The 27262-nt window shown below is 44.9% G+C and overlaps 1 pseudogene; it reads right to left on the bottom strand.

The window, feature by feature from the left end:
* Nucleotides 1-11682: 11682 nt before the first annotated feature.
* The window catches only part of LOC146195254 (importin-5-like), a 28916-nt pseudogene continuing 13336 nt past the window's right edge, over nt 11683-27262 (bottom strand).

Genomic DNA, 27262 nt, shown 5'->3' with positions numbered 1-27262 from the left:
GCATATGTCTTGACGAAACTTTTCAGGCCTTATTAGGTTCTTGCAAAGTAGACAACCAAAGATAACCAAGGTAACGAAGGTAACGAAGCTGACTAAGCACGAAGTGGTTTCTTATCGCTGTATGTTGTGGTGCGAGCATTGGTGCTCCCGGGAAAGCGTATAAATTTAGTACGCAAGTCTGAAAACTGTCTCTCTTGCCAATATTTCGACGTCCTTGGTGTTCGCGGCTCTGTCGCCGTTTGATGAGATTTAATATCCCCCTGCAGTCGTGTTTTTTTAGTTTCGTCCCCTTCGACGTGCGGCCAGTGCGAAGTCTTTTTGCATCACTGTATTGCGCTTTTTGACCTTCGTTTGAAGCGCTCAGCGCTTTATCGCAAGATGAGCACGCACAAAGGGAAGAAGCGATGCTCTGTGGCACATTTCGGCAGCGTGGACTCGACCGTCGATCCCGGCTGACTCACGGGTGATCAGATCTAGAGGTTGCACACATTCTCAGTGTATGCTCTAATGACCGTGTATTTAGCACGTTTGGTTATGACAAAGCTGTCAGGACTGGTGCAACCTCGAAATTGCATTGAAAACTGCTGTATTCTTTCAGCCGAATAATTTAAATGTAAAGAGTAATCTCACTGCTCTATGCTCCACGTGTGTCCTGACGCACCTACTTTCATGACATTTTTATTTGAATTGCAGCTTTCATAACTTTGTTTTCTGTAAATGCATTTTTCTTATCTGGCGATGTTTTGTGGCAGGCAGTTCAAGCTCTTTCTATGCCCGGCTGCAATTATTGAGATGATTAGCCCGCTTAAACAGCGTTACTGGTTGTGCTGTCGGCGACGTACATTTTTTTCTTGTTGTGCTTTATTGCTGTATTTGCTTAAGTGATGAAATAAACCACGAATATGAAAACAAAAATTGTTCCCTTGGTACACTTTGTTGCGAACTGGGCTTAACTTCCGGTTGCACCAGTGCTTCTAGACCACACATTACTGTGCTGAGGGGCAAAGCACATGGCCAAAGTATTTGCATGACTTGCAGCAGTATTTGCATACTTGCTCTATGTTTGAAAGTGTTACTGCCTTTCTATGCCGCGACCTTTGCCAATCACTTTCATTGTGCTGGAGCAATTGCTTATAACAAAGGCGTAAAGAACAGAAACTTGAGTTCTGTAAGATGGCAAAGGTTGATGTGCGCTGAGAGACAACAACCTAGAAACCATGCAGGCTCGTCAATGCGGCGCGGCGGTTTTTTTTACACAATTTGTTTATAGTTGGCGCCAAAGCAAACGTATGCGTGACGTCATTTGACGCAATAACCCCCAGTTTTAATTGGACGTTCGAGTTCCATAAGTCGCCAATTTTGTAGTATGTATGGGCGTCTATGGCGTGGTCATGATCTCAGCAAGCAGCACGATGTATCCTGTGTGAATACGGACGTCAGAGCGGAGTCCTACCAGAAGGAAGTCAGAAGCGGTGCCTCCGGAGGGTTAGGCTGTTTGCGTCAGTTTTTCCCACGCGCGAAGCGATGTCTTTGATGACTCTAGGAGTGCGTTTGCCGTGCCACATCCCCCTATTCGCGTCCTAGTTTGTTTTGCCTTGCCGAGCAGTGTAAAAGCACAGCCCTCTTCTTTTTGTAATCATGACAAAGCTCTGCTACAAACCTTAAATGTATGCTTCACTCTACAGTGTCTTCTGATGTTGTATTGTTCCGAAGTGTTTTTTTTTTTGTAAACCTGGAATAAACCGGTGTTTTTTATACACCTGGCAACTTGCGACTGATCGGGTGAGACTATTTCCCGCGGACCTGTTTTCTAGAATGCGGAGCTATAAAATTTGTCTTCTTCGTGACTAAGAAAATGTGTCTTCGCAAGCATGGATTTGCATTTCTGCATTGGACAGCAAGATGCCCACTTATTCCATCCTAAACGAAATGAGAGTGTTCAACCGCTCCTTCATTGAAACAACGGTCAGTTTGACCGATGTACGCTTTTTGCACGTTAAAAAATAGTGTACATGACTTTGGTCACGCATATAGTGAACCTGGTTACATGCTTGTTTTTGCACACCGCCTTCTTCCTTGTTGTCATCGTGCAAAAGTTTGATAGCATGCATGATCCTGAAAACACTATGTTAACCTTTTAACGGCAGCTTCCAGGTTGTGGAAAATATTATTGAAATATACACTTACTTGAGTGCTTGTATTTTTCTTCTCTATATTCTTCTTTCCTCTCCCTTTTAATTTTTGTATTATAGGCCCTCGCAAATAGCTGAAATGTTATGGGCAGGGAAAACAGCCATGCGTAGCCACTTGACCTGCCATCATGCAAAACAACGTCGTAAGAAACAACAGCGAAATACTCTATGTAGACGCCAGTCCATATCTGTGGAGAAAAGCGGTGGTAGCCAACACAGTTGACCACACCGGAAGAGAGGTGACCAGCTCATTGATCAACACCAATAACTACATAGAAAATGGAGAGGAAGTTGCAATCGCCCTTGCAGTTAAACACGCCAGCAGCCAAGGTAGAAAACACATAAAACTGTGCGATTCCCAAAAGGCCTGTCGTGCTTTCCTCGTGGGGCGCGTATACAAACAGGCACACCGAATAATGGAGCAGGAAAAAAAACACGGGCAACATGAAGCACACAATCATGTGGATACCGGCACACGAGGGAATTGATGGCAGCGAGGCTGCCGACAGGATAGCCCAAGGGCATACTTTCCGAGCACCTGCTTCAGCTGCCCCTGAGCCTTCAACCCCTCTCACATACGCGAAACTAATACAGTACTTCAAATTAGAAAGAAAACAATACGCAGAACCGCACAAAGGTCTCAGCAGACAGGAGGCAGTAACCTGGAGGAACATACAGGCTAGGATATTCCCAAACCTAGCAAAGTACCACAAAATCTGGCCCGAAAAATTTAAAAATAACACATGCACTCCATGTTCCATATCATGTGACATCCTTCACATGATATGGAACTGAAAAGAGCAATTAGAGAAATATAAAGCTCGACCGCTCAGCCAAGCGGAGTGGGAGGCAGAGCTGCCCACACGGGTCTCTCTGAACAGCGCAGCCTGCTCACCAGAGCCCGGGAGACAGCCCGGGCCAATGGTATCCTGGACTGAGGAAACCACCCACGCTATTCCGTTAAACAATTACAATTTTCTTTCTCTCTGTACGCACGAAAAAGGGTAACTTCCGAATCATATTGAATAAATCGCAGCACCACTTTGCCCACGAAAGTGAGTGCCGCGATGTTTCAGTTTCTAAGCTTGCGGATATCGGCAAGCTCTCCAGCACGCCGCTAGATCTTGTTTTGTAGTGAATCACTGGTCTCGTGGTTGGCTACGGTGATGACGCCGCGACACACATCACCAGTGAGTTTCAACTGGCCATACGTGGGGAGACCCTCGGTTGAGTCAATTTCAAAATTTCGCTGAAGCTTGTCCGCAACGTGCCCCTGTCGGGTGCCTACGGCGAAGAGATTGCGCTCCCAAGTGGGGAGCAGTCTGAGCGATGCTGCGGCCTGGGTGCCCATGTAGGCCGCGAACGCTGCCATCATCGTTTTCTGTCAATTGACGTAACCGAATTTTTTTTTTCACTCCGGAGCTGATGCAATTCATAGCAATGTCTCGTTTTATGATTTGTGAATGTGAGCTATTGTAAGGAAGAGTATTTTTTTAACCTGGGGTTTACATCCAGCAGATGAGGTTGTTCGCTCAGAAAATGTTTAGGTGCGAAAATTGTGTACATTATCACAGGTGACTTCTTAAGAAAAATTTAGCTTCATTAAGGGATCAGACGGACGCGTAGTCTAGGATTACCATGTAATTATCGACGTATCTAAAAGTTATATATACAGGCAGGTGCCTGATTGAATCCTGAAGGTTCTTTTCAACACAAGAAGGATGTGACACCAAAGGGAATCAATTGCTGAATCTATGCACATGCCAGCTTTTTAGGTGTAGAACCGATCATTAAAAGTGATGGTCATTGTGTGAAGATAAAATTTGAAAAACGATAAAATGTTGTCACCACTGATGCCTGAAATATTGCGAAAAGGCACTTTTCCAGTTCCCTTCCGTACCCTCCATCACTAACCTTACGACTTTGGGCAGCTATCAAGCGGTATGGATAATAAAGTTCCTGAACGTCAACAGAGAATCCAATGGTATCGAAACAAGTCGTTTTCAGCTCAAAGAGGAATTCTTGGGCAATTTTATGAGATCCTAAAACAAAGAAACGAGCAGTTGGTAAATTGTTGTTGTAAGTACTAAGTCACTGCGATTAGACTTCACGCCACGAGCATTCTTGCATTTAAGAGTCAAACTCTTTTCAAGCAAATTTCAGTTTAAAGTGTATCTCCCGTCCTACTTCTTTGTTCCTTACACTGTTGCCTGCATCTCTTTTTTGTTCTGCTAATTTTTTCACCATGGATAGCAACCAACTATCCCAAACAAACGTACTTCTGCAACGTATTTCTTCTACACTGGGTTTCTTTTTTTAATTCCAAGCTAAGTATTCCGCAGAGATTGCCTTTGTAAACCTAATAATGGTCACCACTAGCTAGTGCCGCATACTGTCTTTCTGCATCAAGCAAGGCGTAGTTCCCCAAGAAGTTCAATGCTTACAGGGAGTTGTATCACCGTCATTGGGACATGGGAGACGACTGTGCAAAATCCTCAAGTGTGAATACTGGCACTAAGTGAGGCTTTATGGCTACGAGTTCCTGTTTACGAAGGTGATGACCCGTGCACAGCCTCTAGACAGTATTTTGCTAAAAAGTAATTTGCCACACAGTTTACAAAGTTCTTGCAGAAGAAGGCTCCACAAGTTCCTCCGTCCTGAAAAAGAACCGAGATTGCTGCGAGCAAGATTATAGTGCTTGGCGGCACCCAACTGTGGGACAAGTTTCGCGGGATCCTGACAAAAAGGACCACATTTTTGTTCAGAGCCTGCTTCAAAACGCAACAACTCTTGGCCATGGTACGCCGCATTTTAGGAAGAACGAAGGGACGAGACAAATATCAATCCATTTGGGAAGATGCCGAGTCTGTGATCAAAAACGCGAGTCGCAATTCAAACCGTCTTCCCCAGCATCAGAAAGTCGTCAGCTATTATGACCTTGTGGTACTTCAATCTGGTAAAGAGAGTGGATTCGTCGTTCCATTGAAAGGAGGGTTCAGCAAGCGATAATAAAAAACATCAAAGAAACAACGTTCAAAACGAAATCTCTAAAGACAATGGCTATTCGGCTCCTTCAATAAATGCGCCTCAACGCTGTAGCAAGGCTTGAAAGGATTCGCAAAACTGAAACTTACAACCATTGTTATCTTGCAAGCCCCGCAAGCCGATTTACCTTTTTCGAGTAATTGTTTACAAAAATAATGGTTGACAGGCAATAGTGGCTACAACAACGACAGTTAACCAACTTGAAGACTGAAGATCCTTTCCTGCTTCGAGGATCGCATGAGAAGAATTCTTTTGTGAGCTCAAAACGAATAGTTTCGATACATTTGGATTCTCTGCTGACTTTCGAGGCACTTTATTATTCCATACCGCATGACGAACCGTTCAAAGCCGTAAACCTAGTGATAGAGGAAGCGGCAGAAGTGCCTTTTCGCAGTTTCTCTGGCATCAGCATTCACAACGTTTTAACGCTTTTCAAATAATATTTTCAAACAGCGGTCATCCATTTTAATGATCGTTTCTACGCTCAAAAGGCTGGCATAGGCATAGATTCATCAGTTGCCCCCCTTTTGTCTGACACCTTTCTTAATTTTACAACAACACTCAAAATATAATCAGCTGCCTTCATGTATGCTGTGTCAGATTCGCGCGTGTCTCGAGCGCTTGGGGGTGCGCGGCTGCGCTATACGGGCACAGTGGATCCCCGGGAACTGCGGTATAGAGGGCAACGAACGTGCCGACGAGCTCTCGCGACCGCAGCACATGAACTCCCTCCAAGCGACGAGAAACTCGCTTTGAAGACCTGCGTTCGGTAATCGACGACCACCTCCGGACGCAGCACCTCGACCCACGCATCGCAAGAGGTGAGCGCATTCGCAGTGTCAGAGGCCGCTCGCTGACTCGGCTGCACCGCGCAATGATCCTCCGTGCACGCATTGGATGTGTGTGGCCTGGGGAACGACGGATGCGCCACGGACTTGTCACCAGTGACGTTTGTGACGGCTGTGGCGAGGTAGAAACTCTCGAACATATTCTACTGCACTGCGCCGCGCAAGCCGAACCACGACGTGAGTTGCTGGCAGCTTACAGAGCGCAGGGAGTAATCCCGGACAGCGTAGCTGTGCTCCTGTGGCCGCCGGGCCGTGCGCGCGTCCTTGAGCGAACACACGTGAGCCTGTGTAAGTATATGGAACAGGCGGGCTTGATGACCCGCCTGTTTCACCCCGCCAGATAGTGCGCGCTGTGACTGAACGCTGCGCGTGTGCTATTTCACACCATAACGGCCGACCGCCCACGACAGCCGTCAGTGTTTTGTACAGTGTGCAAGTGCGTGCCTAGTGAATAGTTGCCTGGACGCAGAGCTACCGCGAAGGCCCGCCCGATGTGCCGAGTGCTCAGTGACCTCGGGTGGGCCTCAAGCAAACTACTGTATACTGTACCATAGTGTATATATTTATTTTATTTTTACCTACCCTTTTCTTTCTCCCTATCACTCACCTCTTTGATTTCCTCTACCTTTTCCTCGCTATCCCTTTATTTCCGCCGCCCCAGATCAGGTGCTTCGGATATCAGATAGAAGATACCGAGGCTGGCAAACATCTTTTTTTTTCCTTTTGTATACACAATAAATAACCACTACTCCCTTCATGTAAAACCAGATTTCAGATACGCCGATGATTACTTGGTAATCCAAGCAACGCGCGCGTCTGATGCTATGATGAAGCTGTAGCAGAGGTTATCACTACTATTAAAGATGCTGCTGGTGGCTTAAATTTTAGCTAAAAAATTTCCTGCGATAACCCACAAAAAAAATTTACCTGGAAAGTTTTTGAGCGAGCAACCATATCTTCGGGATGTAGCAAAACAATGACCTTCCTTACAATAGCTCACATTCAAAGATCATAAAGCGAGGGATTGCTATGAACTTTACTAACGACGCACCGGAAAAAACTCGTTAACATCAATTGACGGAAAACGTTGATGGCAGGTCAAGCGGCTAGCGTAGCTGGATTTCCTGCAGATAACATTTCAGCTGTTTGCGAGGGCCTACTGCATAAAAGAAAAAGGAGCCGCAAAGAAGGGTATCAAGAGTAGAAAAAGACGAACACTCAAATAATTCCGTGTCTCCGCAAGTTTACCACAGAATAAAGAAAATAGGCAGCTACTGCAAGGTTAACCTATTGTTTTCCGCATAATGCAAGTTATCAAGAATTTCCCTGATCATGACAAAGAACAAGAAGGCGGTGTGAAAATTAAAGCACGTAACTATGTTTTCTAGATGTGGACCAAAGTAACCTACAGTACTATTTTAAGGTGCAAAAGAGAGTACATCGGCAAAACTGGCCGATGGATGGTGAAAAGTGCGCTTAAACACCCTAAACTTGCAAAGGATGAAATAAGTGGGCCTCTCGCTGTCTACTGCCGGAAAGGCAAACGCAAACTCATGCTTGTGAAGGCGCAGTGCCTTGGCCATGCAAAAGATAGACTTGAGCGCGAAACGCAAGAAGTTTTCAACATCATAAAGGCTGGTGACAGCGGCAACAGGAAGCCGTCGTTATATTTGCTTGAAAATGAAATGGCTTTTTTAGACGATTGCGATTACACTGCACATCGCGTGTTTTGCTTAAGTGTCAAACCTGTTAAAAAAAATTAACTAAAAAAAGTGTAGCAACCGTCCTATCTTCTTTGTTCCTTACTCTTCTCTCTGCGTCTCTCCTGTGATGCAAATGTTTTCAAAATACAGCGTGCAATCTTCTAGTGAGAATAGAATTAACATTTCTGCAATATAAAACAATACGATCCACTGGAGGGACTGCTTTCTGCTGCACCGTGATCAGGCGGATATCGGGTCTGTATCTTTGGCCGCTTAGCCGTACAAAGTTGTCGCCGTCTATTCGTGTTCAGGTAGCACCCGCAGAATCAAATTAGGAGTCTGATATATTTACATGGATATGAATGGAGTTTAGCGCATTATTCAGTACTCTCACATCATCTATAGTACTTGTCAGGATGACATTGACACATTTAATAAAAACACACACTGACGTCTCAGCTCAAAACTTTTGTTTTTTTTTGTCTTATTTTGTCCAAGCCCCCTAATCACTGTCGCTTCCAATTGCAATGAAATATTTCCCCACTGACCCATGGGTCACAAGCATCTCGGATAAATATCATGTATCATTATTATTCGAATGAAAAGCATGGAAGAGCTCTATATGACCTGCTCTCAATTGCAGAGTTAAAAAATTTAGGGTCAGTAAGATGGATTCGACTCAAATTTACGGCAACATAGTTAGCTGGGGAAAGTAAATTATACGTGCATTCATAAGTAACAGAAAGAGGGCTGAGTCAGAGAATGAACACGACCTCAAAATAAGGATAAAGACGTGGGTCAGTAACGCGCAGGATAGGTAGACATATGTGTTAGTGTAATCTATCTAATGCTAAGGGGAGGCAGGAGTAGTAAGAAGTGGTACAAAGTTAGATGTCCTGAGGAGAAAGTCTGCACACAGTTGGGAAGGCCACAGTTGGACTAGTACCTGGGTAAAGAAAAGACCTAGGAGAGACCTTTACCTTTCTTGGGCTTAGTCAAGTCAATGAAGGCACATGCCATGTATTTCGATGTCAGAGTGTTCAAGTTACAAAGGTAAAAAAAAACCTAGGTGGCAAACGAAACCCACTGGAGAAGAATAAGTGGATCACCCACTGCTAAGCTGCATGAATTTGTGGATAACTAAAAAATTTGTCAGATTGACCGGGGCCGTTGTAGAACTATCTAATTCACAAACCCTAAAATTATTTTTAACGTGAGCACTCTAACCATGTAATTCCGAACATCTAGTTATCGCCGAAGAAGCGTTGACCACTGGTTCTAAATCAGCACTGCCAATAGCGAATATGGCGATAGAAAACAGAGAAGTGAGTTAAACTGGCCCAGATTATCCGGCATAATTTTTCATTAATCCGTACTTATGAAGCTATTTTTTAACCCCTTGCTGTTGCTAGGTGACACGTTTCTGTGTCGGGAAACAAGCTTCCGGGCTGGAATACAGGCAATGCGATACGTCACTTTTTGTGCTTTTGAAGTTGTTTGCGCTTCAATAAGGCATAAAAGGCAAGGAAATCGTTAGCTCCTAAGGCTGTCGGCAAATGCCTGTCGGTGCTTTCGTGATATTATTGTTTTGTAGTAGAAGCAGAAGGTATCATTGAAGCTCAACAGTTAGGTGCCTAGTACATCGATGGCCTGCTGGAGCAAAAAGCCTGTTCACCTAGGTCAAGATAGTGTGCGAGGAGGATAGAAATAAACCCGATTTCGAAGAAACCGGGCAGGAAAACAGCCAACGGGAAAGGTTAGCATAAGGGGAAGTGCAGCTGTTGTATGTAGGAATGTTGTGAAATCTATACAGATATAGCCGTCTAGTGGCTATGAATGTATTTAGCTGTATCTGCTGAAGAACTTAAGCTTCCCGTACGGAGAGATCAGGATGAAGGTCGAGGTAGAGCTTGCGGTCTAAGCCAGCAGCATCGAAATATTATCCGATGGTGGCGCGAAGAGACAGTCTCGATCCGCCTTCTAAGGACCTTGGTCAGAGGATGAACGATGCCCGGTTACGAGTTTCACGGGCGACTAGTTTTGTAAAATCCACTTACAAATAAAATCAGGCTGGCATCCATACCCCCTCTGCTAATTTTGTAAATATTGTTTTCAGGAGCAGATTTTTTTTTTGCTGGATGGATGACTCAATGCTTGGTGGGGGGGAGGGAGGGCGGATACCAAGCATTGAGTCATGCATCCAGCAAATTAAAAGTCTGCTCCTGAAAACAATATTTACAAAATTGCAAAACTCGAGCAGGTGACCTGAAGCCAGCTCCAGGCCCGTACCATCCTATCTCCAGCACACCTTGCCCAGATCCACCCCGGCCTTTTCTCCCATGTATGCCCTCTTTGCGGGGCACCCAAAGCAGACTTTCATCACATCCTCTACATGTGCTCTGAGCACCAGTCACTCCGCAATTTGCAACTAACAGACATAGAGCGATGGGAGATCGCGGTGTCCAGCTCGAACCCAGCTGCACAAAAGGAGCAGGTAGGCTGGGCTCTAAGAGTCGCTGAGAGCCACAAGCTCCCGGCCACCCTACGCGATATCGAGCCGACTCATCAAAACAATCAATAAGGCTCAAGATTCAACAAACATTTTCACCACCACCACTCAATGCTTGGGCTTAAGATTGGTTTTAATAGTGTCAACCGCGTATTGTGAGTTAGCTTAGCGAGTAATTTCAACTGTTTGCCTTATAGTCTCTCCTGTATGCTCCGTTTTAGATCCCTGGCACAACGGAATCGCTTTGAAGCTGGCCACTAGCCTCGTTTTCTCGTGCAAGGAAGAATTTTTAACCCTCAACGTAAGAGCGATAGCTGTGCTTAAGGTGAGCTTTTCAGTGCTTATTACTGCATTTCAACGCATGAACTGATCACCGCCATGCAAATGACTTTAGCGCAATATCCTGGAGTATGGCAACTTATTTTAAAAGAATTACAGAAGATGATATAATGTTAGTGAAAAGGTACACTCGCTCTACTTGGTTACTCTGAAAACTTCATTGGTTGCAGAACTGTCGTTCTCCTTTGAGGCCGTTATGTAACGCGCAATGCACCAACGGAAATTAGAGGTTAGAATATATGGCAAGTGTATGTGTTGCAATGAGCTCTGACCGACACCTGGACGTGGTCTCTTTGCTTGCTTCAGGCAGTGAAGTAGTTACGGCAGCTCTTTTGTATACAAGCTGCAACGTCGGCTGTATGGCTGGAGCCTTCTCTGACCGATGAGCAGCGTGTCTGCATCGGGACCGAAGGGCTCCCGGTTGGCACAAATGATACCTTACACTTCCATTCAGAGGTATCGGTGTCAGTTGCAGCTCTTGCAACTTGGTCTCGAGAGGTCGCAGAACCCACTGGTATCACAGTCTGGCCGTGTAACATACCCCTTATTTTGTCACACACACACACACACACACACACACACACACAAACACACACACACAAACACACACACACATATATATATATATATATATATATATATATATATATATATATATATATATATATATATATATAAGTACCCCCGAATCCTCGGCCTGGGCGGCCTAGGATAGCGTGCTGATATTAGACCTTCACCTCACGCTTACTCACTGAACTGCAATCTCCACAGCGGGTCCACTTTTATGCTCACAATTTAGTGACAGGTAATCATTTCCTGTCTAAATGTGGAGCGCGACGCGCGGCCACCGGAGAGCCGGTTCCCGCTTCCAAAAAACCAGGTCCTCACAACACGCTGTTGGCGGCAGTGTTTGTTGACGAAGTTGTTTTGGGGACAGCTTCGTAGACGGTCGTCGGACGCAATGGAAAATGGAGGTGGACTGAAATGGTATTAGATCGGGTCCAAACCTTCATTGTGTATTTGCGCGAACTCGGATTCATTTCAACCTAAGCCCTCTTCTCATTAGACTGGGTGGCCCTGCCTTCGCCACTGCTTCCCTTGTAGGTCTGGAGCAAGTAAGCGGAAAAAACAATACCAGAGCGGTTGCTTGAGTCTAGTACAGATTAGCCGACGTGGCATATACTGTGTAGAGATGAACAAATTGAGATGGGAAAGGGATGGAGGATTAAACTCCTCCTTAAATTGCATGACTGGACACCATTAACGGCCTAAGTACGTGGCTCCTCTTGCGCACCTTCATTCACGTGCATGCACTTATTCACTCTCTATTGATCTCCTCTCACTCATGTTGTGTCTCTATTATCTCATATGCACTCTTCAGCATACATCATTAGCATACTACATTGTGCGAAAAGAAATTGACGGCGGAATCAAGCACCGCTTAACCTATCCGTACGAACGGCTCTGGGGGTCTAATGGTATCATATCTTGCTAGAAATGCAGGGTTTCTAGAGGTGTCTACTGCCATCAGCCCTCCGCTTGGTTTGTGAAGCCCGCCTTGGCAGCTCCAACAAAATCGGCCATGTCAAGTGGCCGCGTTACATCGCTCAAGCATATGACTAATCGTTGGCTACCTACGCTTGCCTGCTAGAGCCATGTCTATAATTTTCGTTCGCATTGCCAGCGCCTGGTTTTTGGGACAACGGGGCGTTTTGAATCGAACACTAAAGGCCAGTGAAAACGAGTGCTTGCTCCGCTGAGACCCCTTGGCCATTCCGATTTGTACTTCACAAGAGTTACGTTCATCCAATGGCTACTCGCCAAATACCGAAACCTTTTTCCACCACGGCACTTCACTGCTGTCCCCGCGAATTCTATATAGGTGGAGCTGCGCCTTTTTACAGTTCCAGCAGAGATATCCGACCGAACCCATGACATCTGCTAGACCAAAAAGTGATATCAACAAGCGGCGATGAGAGTAAACAATTATGGAAACGTTTGCGAACAATGTTTCAACTATAATTGCCTTCAGCAGAATGCTTATATGGGCGGCAACGCAAAAGCGTCTTAAATTAACCTAGTTTCTTCTTTTTATAGATAGGTATTTTCAGAGAGGAATCATTCGCGATGTGGCTGCACAGATTGGCACCTGAGGTGAGGAGTCGAACTAACCAAACAATTCTTGGCTTTAGCTGGTGGTGTTGAGACTCAGCGAAGCATTCGTATGACGCGTAATGAATAGTCGGCTTTCACGTTTCGTAAGCAACACTACTCGTTTTCGGATGAATATTTTTTATAAGCAGAACGTTGTTTATATGTGCACTTCATACAGCAGGTACAAAAGATGTGTGCTGGTACACGAATGTGCTATTCGTTATTAGAAGACAGCAAAGCCGTAAGTATATTTCTGCCTTTTAAACAGGAGTGTATTTTTGTATTTTTACCTCTGTGAAAACTTACAGGAACCTAAATTTTCTCTGGTAGCTGAAAATAACTAAATTGATAAAGAGGCAACCATTAACCTTGCTGTGATTGAAGATGTATAGTTCCTCCTTTATATCGTAAGTGGTAGTTTTGCTGCCACATTTTGAGCTAGCACTTGCACTGCACATGTTCAAAAGCAATTGTTAGCAGCGCCTGACTTATTTTTTAACTGTAGTTGACTGGGACTACGCTTCACCCTTCGTTCTAATCTCAAAGCAGTTGTCAGGCCCATCGCAACTGGAAGCTCGTGACAAGCCTTTGCTGATGTGGGTCTGCCGAAAGGCTCAGGCCTAACCTCGGCGCATGGTCTTATTACTGTACACAGAAGGGCAAAGCCCCGTTTCGCAGAAAACACCTGCATCGTTGGTGTCGTCATCCAGCGAGCAAGCATACGTGACGTCGGTCGTCACCATTTTAAGAGAACCTTAGATAATTGTCGGAATACTTCACGGCAAGTTCCAAATGAGGGAGATATTTGTAGCGAATTTACAATGTCGCAGTGTAGCATCAGAACAGAATAAACAGCGTGGCAGGCTTCTCTAACCAAAGAGCTTTTAGGGTCCTAGCAGGTCGTAATGCTGAATCCGTCTTCATTGTGTTTAATGCTGTTTTCCATTTTGACGCAGGGAGCGAAAGCTTTTCAAGACGAATTAGTCGCCTGCATGAGGAAATTCGGAAACGGCTGGTTTGCGCTGTATCCGGTAAGTACGAACCTAGCTTTCCTACCTGGTTTAGTAAAGCAAATTTCGAGTTACGCCTGGCTTGAGATGTACAAGGTATGCGAAAAATTCCGTGAGCACTGCAGATCCTGCATTGACACCTCCTCCCCACTCGTTGCCTCACTTTGCCTCTCTTTAAGTCTCTTCACCCCTTTTTGCATCAATTCGCCTCTCTTTGTCTCTTTTTTCTCCTTATTTCTCCTAATTCTGTTCCTCACTCTTTGTCCGGTGTTCTGAGTTATGTTCTCCGCAACATTACACCCAATATGCCCACACAGCACACAATTAAGCATTGTGTCCACCTGCGCCGGCGAACGAGAGGACGACTAGCTTAGGAGAGGGCCGCTACAGTACGGCATGCCGTCCCGCGAGGCCAGGATGAGATTACATCACGGTGTCAGTGAACGACCTTCTTCCTGGCTTAGAGAGGTGCGCCGCCTGGCGTCAATAATGTCACACATGCAAGGCTGCGCTATGAGGTCACTGGCGGCGGTCCCCATGGCAACAACATCGTTGTGACATCACTACATATGCGTAGCCATTTTGTGCATTTGTTTGGTCATTTTCGCTTTTTAACGCCCCATTTATATTTAGTTTCATTAATTGAAACTCGTTGCACACTTCTGAGCACTATCACGCATTCATTTGGCTGATTAGGTTATAACCACATCTTATCCCAGTTGGCGTGACATCACATGCCTTTGGACGGCAACTATAGTCATATGGCTATTTCGACGTCTTATTGACTAATTATATATTGTTCTTGGCAATATTTTCACAGTTATTCTATTGGCATAGTGTTGTTTACGGTCCTCGAACTATCCTGATTCGATTGCAATCACTTGCTTGATCCTAACTCTTACGAGAATGACACACGACTACAAACGTCGTACACACGACTTTGCCGACATAGCCTAGTAAGGCTTTCACATTTATAACACAAGGCTGTCGTGAAGCAATAAAAGGGGCTCGTAGTGATTTTACAAGTTACAGCTAGCATCAAGATGACTGTCATCTCTTTTGCATTTAATTCTAAATTATATTATCCGTAGGCTCATTTGGAGCCTTTTGATAAAGCGCTTACGTGTAACTGTTGCAACAATGTAATTAAAAGTCAGACTTTAGTAAAACTAGAAGTTCAACTCAACGCAATGTCAAAAAAGTTGAGCAAGAAATGTACTTTTTCAAACTAGTTTATTCTGAAAAGGAAACTGAAATTTTTGAACACAGGAACTATGGAAACCAAACCGTGATGCGCTCATCCCCATTCACTGCCTGAACAGAAAACATCAGCAGTTTTTTGAGAGCCGAGATGGCATATTCAGTGCCAAAGACATGTTAGGGGGCTCGCCAGTCAGAGGCCTCAATCATGGCCACCAGCATGGGTGCGTGCTGCAGTGGATATGTCGCCTCCATGGAAGGCTAGCAAGCCAACGCAATAGCTGGCTGCTTGACGAACTGCAGAGCTGAAGCTGGCTAGCAGCGCTTGAGGCCTCTTCAGAAAGTAGCCCTGGTAACGTGACATGCCAACCCTCCATACTCAGTGAAGTCATCGAACACAAAAAGATGCGTCTGATGGTCTGGCCAAGGTCGACCTGGGCTTAGCCATCGTGTGAAATGAAGCAGCAGCTTGTCAAAGAAGGCGAAGAACTCTTTCTTGTAATGAGGGTGTAGTGGTCGCATGGCAACAGCACGCTTCTCAGCAAAACGACATCCTCGTCATCCTCATCAAGGAGTTCCTCCTCAACAAGCTCGTTGTAGTCTTCATCCCTGCGCTTGAGCTGGCACTCGTCGCCTTGTTCAAAGTGCTGCTACAGGTCTCACTTCAGCACCCAAATCAGGTTATTCACATCCTCTGACAGACGCTTGGGGACGATTCCCGTCAAGCACTGACGGAAGCCGGCCATGTGTTCAGACAACACCTCCTTTTCTGGCTCTCCATCGATGACGCTAAGCAGCTGGGGACAAATGTACTGCCATGTGTCGGCCCCGTATGAGTCACCCCGGATCCGTGGGCACTCCAGTAGACAAGGCAGCTATTCTGTCTGGAGCATGAAGAACTGGAGCATGGGCCCCATCAGCTTAACCTCCTCTTCGACGTATAAGCAGAAGATCCTTCCTTCAGCTCTCGGGCATAGCACGCAGCCAGGATTTTGCCGGCCGTTGCCTGCTCTTAAGGGCAAAATTTCGGATGAAAAAGTTTTGCTGCTGTCCAAAGCTGACAAAGAGGCAGTACCCCTCCACTCACACAATTTTCTTTAGATCACTGTTCATAACCGCGATATTCGGCTTTAGTGCAGCGGCCGTGAGAACAGGACGCCACATATATGGGAGCTACGGCCCAAACTGCTTGCCCAAGATCTTGCAGATCCGCGCCCACGCAGATATCATGTATGACATCCGGAATTGTCCTCGCTGATTTCAATGTCGCTCATCTGGATCTTTAGAAACATGTCCGTCACATCGTTTGCATCGGCTATTAAAATCTCTCGTCCGGCAGCGAACCCAATAATATTGACGCATTGAATGGTCCTCCCTCGCAACAGCTATGAGCTAATTAGCGTAGTAATTGCACGAGAACCACTGACGGCGTTTTGTGGGGGAACACTCATTAACCCCACTGACTCCGCGCTGGCTCTCTTGGGAGGGGAAGCCTAGAGGCAACTTATACTCATCCCGTAAGTCCTCGAAGTCTATTCCCTGCCCTATAGCGCAGGCGAGTATTCGATCGTAACCATACTTGTGAGTCGCTAAATCTATTTATAGCTAGCTGTCATTGTTGTTATGGCTCAAATAGATGTCCCCTGTTTGTCAGCACGTATTCCTTTGTCCCCAAGACCCAGACCCGCCGAGGGATGCGCAGGTTTGGAAAGTCAGCCTCGAATAAAAGGGTAATACACATTTGTCCGTGTTAAAACCCCCCGTCCGGGAGCCCAACCTGGAGCCCACTCTTAGGGCAAGGAACGACGGCTTGTTCGGTTCAACGGATGCTCTTTGTTATGAACATATTATTAACTAATTAGCCCGAGCAGACGACAAATAAATATTCTTAACGCAGTAGTTAGAAACGAGCTGCCTAGCTGTTACCTTAATTGTTAGCCGGAAGTGCTTTGGTATCAGCTGCACCACGATGCATTCGGAAATAGATTTCTTTCCGCTTCTTTAGCAATCGCAGTTGCATCTGCCACAAGCAGAGGAAAATCGTTGTCCCCGTAAAGATGAGAGCTTATCCTGATAAAAGTGCAGCTACGGCTTGAAAGCTGCTCATACTTGGTAGCTTCAAAAATGCCTTATCGAAAGCATTTACCGCGCAATATTTAATAAACTCTTCTATTTTGTTTACAAAATGACTGATTTTAAAGGCAATGTATACCTAAACATTATACCAATATTCGGCATTGTGCACAGCGCGAAAAAATGAGATTGGGAAGAAAAATGCACAGAAAAAAATTGTCGACGATTACGTTGCTTCCTGATGCGAAAATTGAGCACAGCTCATCAGCCGTTTTAGTTTTTTGGTAGCTTGAGGCAAAACTTCTGAATTTCTGGTGTGGTATAGAAGGGTAGTTGGGGAAGTAATGATCTCGTAGTTCTTGGAGAAGTTCTGGTGGAGGTGTATCGCAAGTATTTATTGGTCTAGTGAGGTTGCCTCGTTGAGTAGTTCTAGTCTTACTAGAGCCTACTAGGGGCTAAAAAGGTTCCACGTGTGAGATACACTCATATTTTCATCTAACTTGTTGCATAGCGATTCCCAATGCTGTCGTGAAAGAGTCGCTGCATGCGTCTATATCTCTGTTAAGATGGTACTCTTGGTTTCTTTAAGAGAATATAAACGCCTTGTTACTTACTGTGTGTCTAACAGTATTGTTATATATTGTGAAGCATTTCAACCAATAGCGTATGACGTCGAAGCAAGGATTCGAGAAGTACTGGAGTTCAGGACCTTCATGACGCGGTAAATTACGAAACGGCGGAAGCGATTAAGAGGCGACTCGAGAAATTGTGGAAAAAGTCGAGAGAGTAATTTTGGACTTTGCCGAGCAAATAATCAGGTCATTGAAGATATTTTGAACTGCACTTAGTACGAGCTAGGAAGCACTTCTCACCACCCAGTTTAAAAGAGGATTCTAATAATTACCTGCTATTTAAAGCTCTCGAGACATGGCGCTGACGTCGCAGCAGCAGGAACGTCGAAAACGCCTTTGTGACTGCTCGCATGAGGGAGAGAGTCACTGCTTCGTACCGGTAACTCGACGTAGTCCCACTGTTGCACACCGCGGCCGACTGCTAGCTCTCGTGCAAGGGAAATCTTTCCGACAGCTTATTCTGCCTGCTCGTACTGCCCGGACTAGGATTATACCACTGATACCGTATGGGCGAACATTTGCCCGTGACCTTGCTGGGGGTCAAACCACCTCGATTATTCAGGGCATTGTCGTGCTAACTGGCCTTGTTCTTATTGCAACCATAAATACCTAACATAATGAACCAGCGAAAGGCACAGAAATACAATAAAATAAGTACAAGGAACAGCGCTGGAATAACAAATAAGGTTTACTAAACGTTTAGTTCAGCACTTTCCCGTATATTTTTCTTGTGTTTCTGTGCCATTTGCTGGTTCAATATTAGATTTTCACCAACAGGCCCTAATGGTCCCCATGTTAATAAATGCCTTTTCGTTGTCAGCACATTCTGCTCCCTTGTTTTAGTGGGACAACCCTCAGTTGTCGGTGTGCATGCAATCATGGAGTCGGGTCGGTAGTTTCTACAATCAGCCGCTACTAGGCCTGGAGAACGCCTCTATCTTTCCTGTCATAACTCTTCAGTACAAAAGCATCCTTACTGCCACATCTTCAGCCGTCATAATCTGCCTGGAGCGGGAACTTCGTCTGCTATGTATCGCATGATAACAGAGAGGCAAATGTGTGATTGTGCCCCTATAAACTGCTTCTAAGCAAACCCCTTCGGCTGTATACTTTCTTCAAGGGTTGCACATAAGTAAACATTTAAAGCACCCCTGTGCTGTTGTCACATTGAAAGTGTGCTAGTTGCAATATTTAAGGCACATCTCTGCTGAATTTATCATTTTGCAGATAAATGCATGTTCGCATTTGCACGAAGTCAGACGCGAAATGCAAAATTAAAGGGCAAATTTGTAGTCACGCAAACTATGCAGGTTTAGTTTGCCGGTTTATGACTAAATGACGTTGATAGTCTGGCTTCTTACCTAGACTTTACATCTCGTGTCACGAGGTGATTGACCGCTCAGTAGCCTGAGGGTATATTGCTTATTTTAGCATTTCATGCTTTCACCTCTGGTAGGTGTACACGCGGGTGTACAACGTCGACTGGAATGAAGTCATGGACTTGGTGAATGTAAGTTCCTATTCCGAAGTAAGCAGCAAATATTAATAGGAGATCTAACATCATTTAAGAAAGGATAAAATGTGTTGACACCTGCTAAAGCTGTACGTAACTGACTTGCCTTGTAGACAGAAGACCATAACTATGGATATGCTCTCCATGATTTCAAGATTAAAGTTTAATAGAAAAGATTCGTACTTTAAAAAAAAATACCCAGTTGGAAAAAACAATAGAAAATTTTCTGATGTTACGACAGACTTTCTGTGCGGTTTTTGACGAGAAACCTGTTGTGACAACAGAACAATCTGTCGTAACATCAGAAATTTCTGTAGTTACAACAAAAAAGTGCTAGAACTACGGACAACAGAAATATACTACAGAAAAACTACACAACTACAGAAAAGTACTACAGAACTACAGAAAAATCTGATGGTTACGACAGAACTACAAGATATTTTGTCGTATTTTTGACACAGTTGTGTAGTTTTTTTCGACTGGGTATGGCCTTTGTAAATTAAAACTACTTCGACGCGCACGCTGCTCCTATAAAATCACGTCATAATGGCGTGCCATGATTTTTATACATCAAGTAAATACCACACTACAAACTAAAAGGCTTCTGCGATAGTCATGCAAATGTTTAAAAAAATTTCGCATTAACCGACTGACGTAATATTATACTACGCATTTTGGAACAGCGCTCTTTGGCTTCAGAGATAGCACTAATGTCATGCCTCTCACAGGCGATCAGTGCCCAAGATGCATCCCCGGTCACCATGACGTAAAAAATGGGCCTTCTCTGACTTCGAACGCGTCCAACACATCGGAACAGACCTTGATTTCATTTACAGTAAATCATGTGTTACCTGCCGTAATGCCCAAGTTTAGGACACTTTTCTATATACTACGTAGTCCACTACCTGTAATATGCAGTGTGCCCACAATCTAGTCGTCCTGCTACCCCTAAGTTGGTTATTCACCTTTCAGCGACAATAATATCACCTACTAGCTGAGGATTCGTGCTGCTAACTACTGTTTATGGTCTTGCACAGCGTGTGTTTTCTTCAACGCATCTTAAGACGCCTTTAAAGCGCTTCATCTGTGCGTGTACACTGTTGTTACCAATGCTTCTATAAACATTAAGTAGCGTACTGGGCATCTCAGATAGCCTGCATCTTTAAATCGTCAAGAAGCCTAAAACAGCCTGTTTTTCTCCTTTGGATGATTCATTATTTACCTGTCATGAAAAATAATGGTTACGATTAATTATTATGAACAAATCTTACTCTGGATCAAGCGGAAATTAAATTGCATACATGTTTTGAAGAGCGGTGTGCCAATTTTCTTTTTACTTTACGCATAACAATAGTATAAAGCTCACATTATCACAAGACTTTGAAACGTGCCTATAGTGTGCCCTGGCGATAGCGTGCTTGTGCAAAACTCACAATTCAAAGGTTGTGGGTTCTAACCTCCTCTAAAGCTTAAACATATCTACAATTTCACTTCAGGAAAAGTAACTATAATTTATTGACGTAGGTGAAATCATTGGAGATACCCATTAACCATTATTTCGCATTACGGGTCGTTTTCGTTATGTGTGGTGATACAACGTGAGCGTTTTGGTGCGTTTGCAGTTTCTGCTCCAGGTCGCGTTGCTGTAAGCTCACAATCCTCTCGCTCAATCATGATTTCCTGGTAAAGATCGATGACGCCGATGGGGTATTCTGCTTTACGCAATCTTTATTTCCAACGAGTTGAAAAGCTTAGTCAACACCATGCATGAAAGCAGATAAGACTACGCATTCAGTGGAAACAAGCGAGGTATTATTGATCACAAGTTCAGGCTTAAATTTCTAAGCTTGTATCCGGGATAAGCTTGCATTAAATTAATTCTTTTTTCTGTAAGCGAGGTTGAAAATTATCTGTTCAGGTCGATACAAACAATCTTCGGTGTAACAACTTGGACACCTTGTGGAATTTAGGAATATAACGCGACGATGTATATGTAATAGATCTGTCTGTGGTTGCCAGTGTGGTTCATTGATTTCTGGAGAGCGGGGCCTTTAGCGCTTTCTCTTATATACTACTTTTGGAAATTTACAATAATAATGAACACAATAAAATAGCTTCATACGCTGTACACTAGACCTACATGCAGCTTGAGCAAGCTCAAATATTACAATGAAAATAAAGAGATCACCCATGTTTTTTGTGTGCTGTTTCCATCTACGAGGCTTCACGCGAACGGTTCGATACTTTACAGTAATAAATGCTAATGAGATTGTCTTCGTCACCCCTAATATGCAGATGTCACGTAGATGCCATGCGATTGCGACAGTAGGAAAGGGTATAAACAAGTTATTTTTCGAAAGACTCCGTTAAGTGTCGTGTCTAATGCTTTGAGCTGAGCGTAAGAGAGCCTAACTGAAGCTCACTTCATCTCTTTTTCTTCTCTACACAGGCCTGCGCCGCACCTCACTTTCCCAGGGATGTTCGTTACCTCATGAAAACAATGGAATATTGGAAGGACTTGCTGTCTGGATAACAAAAACGTGGTGACTCCCACTTGACCGAAACTGTTCTCGAATAATAAAATATATCCCGTATTTACGGCCAACCACCATTTATTCCAGCGGCTGTCAGTACACGACTGGAAAGTATAGTAATGTTGCATCATTTCATTCCAGCTGCCTGAAGAATTAGCAATGGTTCAACTTGGTTTTACCAAAAGACGAATAATAGCTGTTCGTGCACTGGTGGGAAGTTTAGTTATATTGCATCGCTACATTCTAGCTACACAAATATTTAAAATGGTTTAACTAGGTTGAATTGAAGGTCAAATGATAGCTCTTCGTCGTTATTCAATAGATTCTCGGGTTTTCGGCAATGTCAGATGATTCGGCCTGGCATGAGCGACAGCTTCTGCAGCGCGTTTCGCACGCCTTCGATCATCGGTCTGTTCCTGGTTAACCGAAAATCGTGCTTGTCGTTATTGATTTTCGGTGTTTACGTGACTTGCTTTTGCTCTCGTTGCTCAACCAATTTTTCTTCTACAAGGTATATCCCTTCGGATGATCTAATTCTGCCATCAGTTGTTGACGGTGAGAAGTAGCACCATTGCGAATGCACAGTGCTGTGGGAAGGTAGGGCACAAACAAATCGAATGCAGAACATCGAATAGGAGTATTTTTTTTTCTATTTCCAAGCCAGATCGAGACTTCCGTTCATGCGGCTCGTGTCCCTTCTTTTTAATGCGAAAGCTTGATGATGATAATGATAAGCTCTTTATTTACTCCCAAAGAAGGGGAACCAGCCGAAAGACTGGTTACACTGCTTAGAGAAGGTCAGCAGGGATCCCTTGGGACTCTGCGGCCTCCAATGCGCTCAAAATGAGCTGGCGCTGTTGGGCGATCTCGGTGGTACGCAGGAGGGACTCCCACGCATCCACTGCAGCTTTATTGTCTGCGTTGTTTCGTGCACATGTCGACACCATGTGAATGAATGTGGCCGGTTGTGAGCAATGTTTGCAACTAGATGCAATAGGATTTGGGAAAATTTTGCTGTATAGCCATGGGTTTGGAAAAGTACCTGTTTGTATTTTGCGCAAATGAACGGCCTCGCGCCGGGATAGTTCCCGGTGTGCAGGTAGTGTTTGTTTTTTATGGGTCAGTATAAAAGTAATGAAACAATGAGCACGCACCACATGTCAATAATACCGGACCACCATTGTGACGGACGTAGCAGACGAAGCGTTTACTTTTTACTGATCATAGGTACTGGAACAAACTGCGCTCCTGAGTACGTTATTTATTGCTTTTTTTATAGGCATCTATAAAAGCCAATTATACATATCAGGTCGCCAAACAGATATCAGGTAAATGATGCTCGTTTGAGTGTTATCTGGCCAGTTGGTATTATTAGTACAGAGCTATCTTAATGTGGTTCACAATCTATCTAACATACCTCCGTTACCAAAAACAGGTATGTTGTTCCTTTCGGTCCGGAAACAAGAACTAAAATTAGGCTAACGAACAGTCTGTACGAGTAACTCACTGCATTGAACTGCAGTGCAGTAGCTGCTAGTAATGAAAACTGAAGTGAAAGGCAGCCATATAAGTTGCATAAATAAACATAGAAATACATGTGAACAAGAAAATGTGACTGATTAATACTTAGTGGAGGCATTTTGTTTGATTCTCTATTACCTGGTGTTAGGCCCATTACGTGAGGTTTCAATACTCAAACCTTTGTCGTCGCGTAAGCACAAAATATCGTTATGAATGCACCAGTAAGCGCTGTCTGTCAAAGATTAGCATCAAATCTCTCCATACATATCTCTAATGTTCGGTAAAACAAAAAGGCTGTTGAGGGAGCTGAATATATCAGAATGTGAATCAAGACACTTGGCCTTTACAAGTACAGCATGTACCACATGTGCACACAACATAAGATTAGCTACGGGATGTCTGCAGTGGTATTGCACTCGTTACCAGCAGAGTGGAGCTCAATCTATGGCTTGCGGTAAGGCGTCGACAAAAATAGCATGCAAAATCGGAAAACGATAACTAGCTTTGCGGAACCAATTTTTTGACCTCGCTTTAGCGACGGGTATGGACTCAACGTCAATGGTGAGATTTGCTTGCTCGCAAAGTTGGTCTCAAGCATTGAAATGTTAATTATACCGATTCCGCCGGCGCCATGACCAGCATTGCACTGGATTTTAACAAAGGCGTGGCAGCGCGACACACCACGTGGAAACTGTTCTGACTTTGGGAAGCATCTGTCTTCGTGGCGTCATACTAGCGAGGGATGCAGTTTTCTCAGTTGAAAACGTGCCTAGAAATTTCGGAGGTCAAAAATCGTCCTCTTCATTACGAAGAAAACACATGCCCAGAAGCGAGTCGTGCAAGTAGTTTCTAATACGCCAGCATAAGTTAACGCAGTGAGCCATAAGGATATATCGCCACTGCCAACCCCGGGAGAGGAGAGCCGGCGGGGGAAATGCATTCTAAACTTGAAATAAATACAATAAATATGGCTGCAACTATGGCAAAACTAGTTTTTTATCCCGCAGAGACCTCAAATTATATGCTTCGTAGGCCACTGCACGAGAGCACTATATTCCATCACCAGTAAGTATCACCACACATATTCCGCTTCCTCGCGCTCTGCACTGTAGAATGCAATCTTTATCATCTTTACTAGTGCGCAATAGGTATAGGACATACCCCTCCTGCAGTGCCTACTTAGAGCGCATAGACGTTTCTTGAAATTTATAGTGCGCAGCCACTACAGACCGCACTCACCGATGTCATCCATTTGTGCCTTATTCCTGACCTTAACACGCTTGCCCCTTACCGAATGCGAAATCAAATGCGACGAGGATTCATCGCACTTGGACACCAAAGCTAAAGCGGCTCCAGTTTTTAAACGCAAGAGTTGACCATAAAATTATACCGCATGTAGACACATAATTAAGGTACAACTATCCTAAATAATCTGTCTTAAAAAGTAATTAAGTAACCGCCCCTGATGTGAACCTGTGTGTCAGCCTGCGCTGAGCAATTTGTTTTTGAACATCGACAGCTGACGTCTCAAAATGTGTTTACAAGCACCAGTATTCCAGACAACAGCAACGCGCCGACCAGCAAGGAGTATGTCCAGAAAAAGCTGCACATATTTACTATCTCCGGAAGAATTTATTGCTGTTCATTGTCGCTGTCTGCAATCGTTTCTTCAGAAATGCTTCCCTTCCGCGATCGTTACGTTGGCGTCCATTCGTTTTAATGGTTATAAATGGGACCATTACTACCGTCGATTTGCTTTCAGTCTATATTTCGTCGATGGGAGGGTCCTTTGAATGGTCCAGCGAGTCCACCAAGCCCCCCCCCCCCCCCCCCTAGAATATAGCTGAGCCCAGTTTCCCCGCCAGGTGATAAGCTATCGGCGCTGCACTGGCCTTGAAGCATTATCAGCGATGGTTTAGAGCATACCCATTGTGATTGTGATGGTTATTGCTACTGACAAGGCGGACACTTGCGCTGTTTGCTGAGGAAATGTTTCTATCCCGGATCCTTCCTTTAAAGCGGGGTCCCCGAGAGTCGACGGCGTGTCCTCCCAATACCAATGTGTTATAAGCAACGCCGACAGATGTGATCCGGTTCGCTGTAGGGTAACAGCAATTGTCGAGGGTCAGGGGTACGCAACTTTGGAGCGTTCTGCGAATACGAGAGAACATAAAAGTATAAAGGCCATCATCCCCTTTGCTGCCATACCTTCCAGTTTCCTGACAACGATCAGCACGTTTGCATGAGCCGAGTACGTGAGGCCCGTGTGGCCGCAGGCACTCAAGGACCTCGACTTGCCAGCGCCAAAAGAGGACAAGGCAAGGTTCACCGCATTAATACTTGGCGACGCATACGTACTTGGTAATGCGAAATTTGAGCCCAGCTCATCAGCTGTTTCAACGTTGCGATAGATTGAGGCAAAGAATTCGAACAGGACATGTATGTACAATTACAGACAACTGGTTGCTAAGGACAGCGGCAATGGTGACGTCGACAGCGACGACGACGCGAAACCTAGAAACGGGCGCCAATGAGCTTATTGCTTAAACTATGCCATTCGAAATATTTTTGAAACGCGACGGTTTTTCATTTAACGATGTGCATATACGCAAACTACATCAAAATGTGATGATTTTCTCCGTGAGTGTGTGAATTCTCAGTTACTACACATGTTACCTTGCAGTTCGGTGTGGGCGCTCATATTATTCATGAATTCTCTTTGTGGTTCGGAAACGATGGCAGCGAGTGGTGGAAGACCGGCCAAACACCCAAGTTCAGCTATAGGAGTGTACTTAGATAGACCGGTATTAGTGCGCAGTGCTGCGCGAGGGAGGCATTCCACCTTAGCGAAGTCAGTCTTCGACAATTGGAGGACGGGTGTGCCATGGAGGATTTTTCCGACCGCCGCTGATTGGACCATCGCACGGCAGGCATCTTGCCGCGCACCGCCGTGACGGTTGTACAGGCGACGAATAGTGTGTAGCAGTGCACGCCAAAGACGTTGTAGCTGATGAACCCCTTTCTGGGGACTGTTAAAGCTTGATATGGGCAGGATAAGAATGCGGATATACCCATTTGAGGAGGTGAATGTGTTGCCTCCGATGTGAAGATGGATCTGCATACTGGGGTTAGTTTTATGTTTTCCGTCGATACTAATCAATTCTGTTTTATGGGAGCGAGTTCAAGGCCTATTTTGGATATTGTATCTTCAAGACAAAGAAGGGCCCCCTGAAGTTTAGTCTGCACAGATATTTGTTTACGTAGTAATTGGCTGCCTCAGTCCAGACAGTGATATAATCGGCATATACAGCGAATCTTGCGCTTGTGCCGAGTTCCAGATTCTCGGCGACGCGTGTCACGGCCAAGTTGAACAATATGGGTCCTAGAATGGAGCTCTGGGGTACACCCCTATCCAAGTATTAGGTTTTGGGCCCCCGCTTTATCCCCATCCATGACAATGAGTCTTTCAATTCAATAAAGGACACTCAATCAATCAATTTCTTTGCAGTGTGTAATCTGTGTGATCACGTCTTCCACTTGAGCTCAGAAGCGTGCCCTTCATTATTGATTCACAGGAATGGAAAGGCGCAGTATCTCTCACACTTGTTTCTGGGGGCACCTGAATCACGCCATAAGGGAAGAAAGGTGGCATTGAAAGCCCAATTGAGCTCTGAAGCCTACCTTTCATAATTGGTTCACAGGAGCGGAAAGGCACAGTATTTGCCACAGTTGTGTCTGGCACCTGGATTGCGCCATAAGAAAAGGAAGGAAGGTGGGAGTAAAGGCCCCAACATAGTCTGATGTAACACGCGCGCGCGCACGCCGGCCTTCGCGACGTTACGTCGGCGAAAAACCGAGGTCTATAGTCCAACGTCACGGCGTGATGGACGTAGCGAACGCGAGCTGACGCGGCCCAACGTCGCCGACGCGCAAATAGAATCTCGTCTATTTCTCGCTGACCCAGCGCCCTAGTTCTAGGTGGCACTGGC

The sequence above is a fragment of the Amblyomma maculatum genome, chromosome 3 (genome assembly GCF_055883805.1).
Source record: "Amblyomma maculatum isolate TAMU_Amacu chromosome 3, ASM5588380v1, whole genome shotgun sequence".
NCBI lineage: Eukaryota > Metazoa > Arthropoda > Arachnida > Ixodida > Ixodidae > Amblyomma > Amblyomma maculatum.
This window is presented reverse-complemented; position numbering and strand designations above follow the sequence as displayed.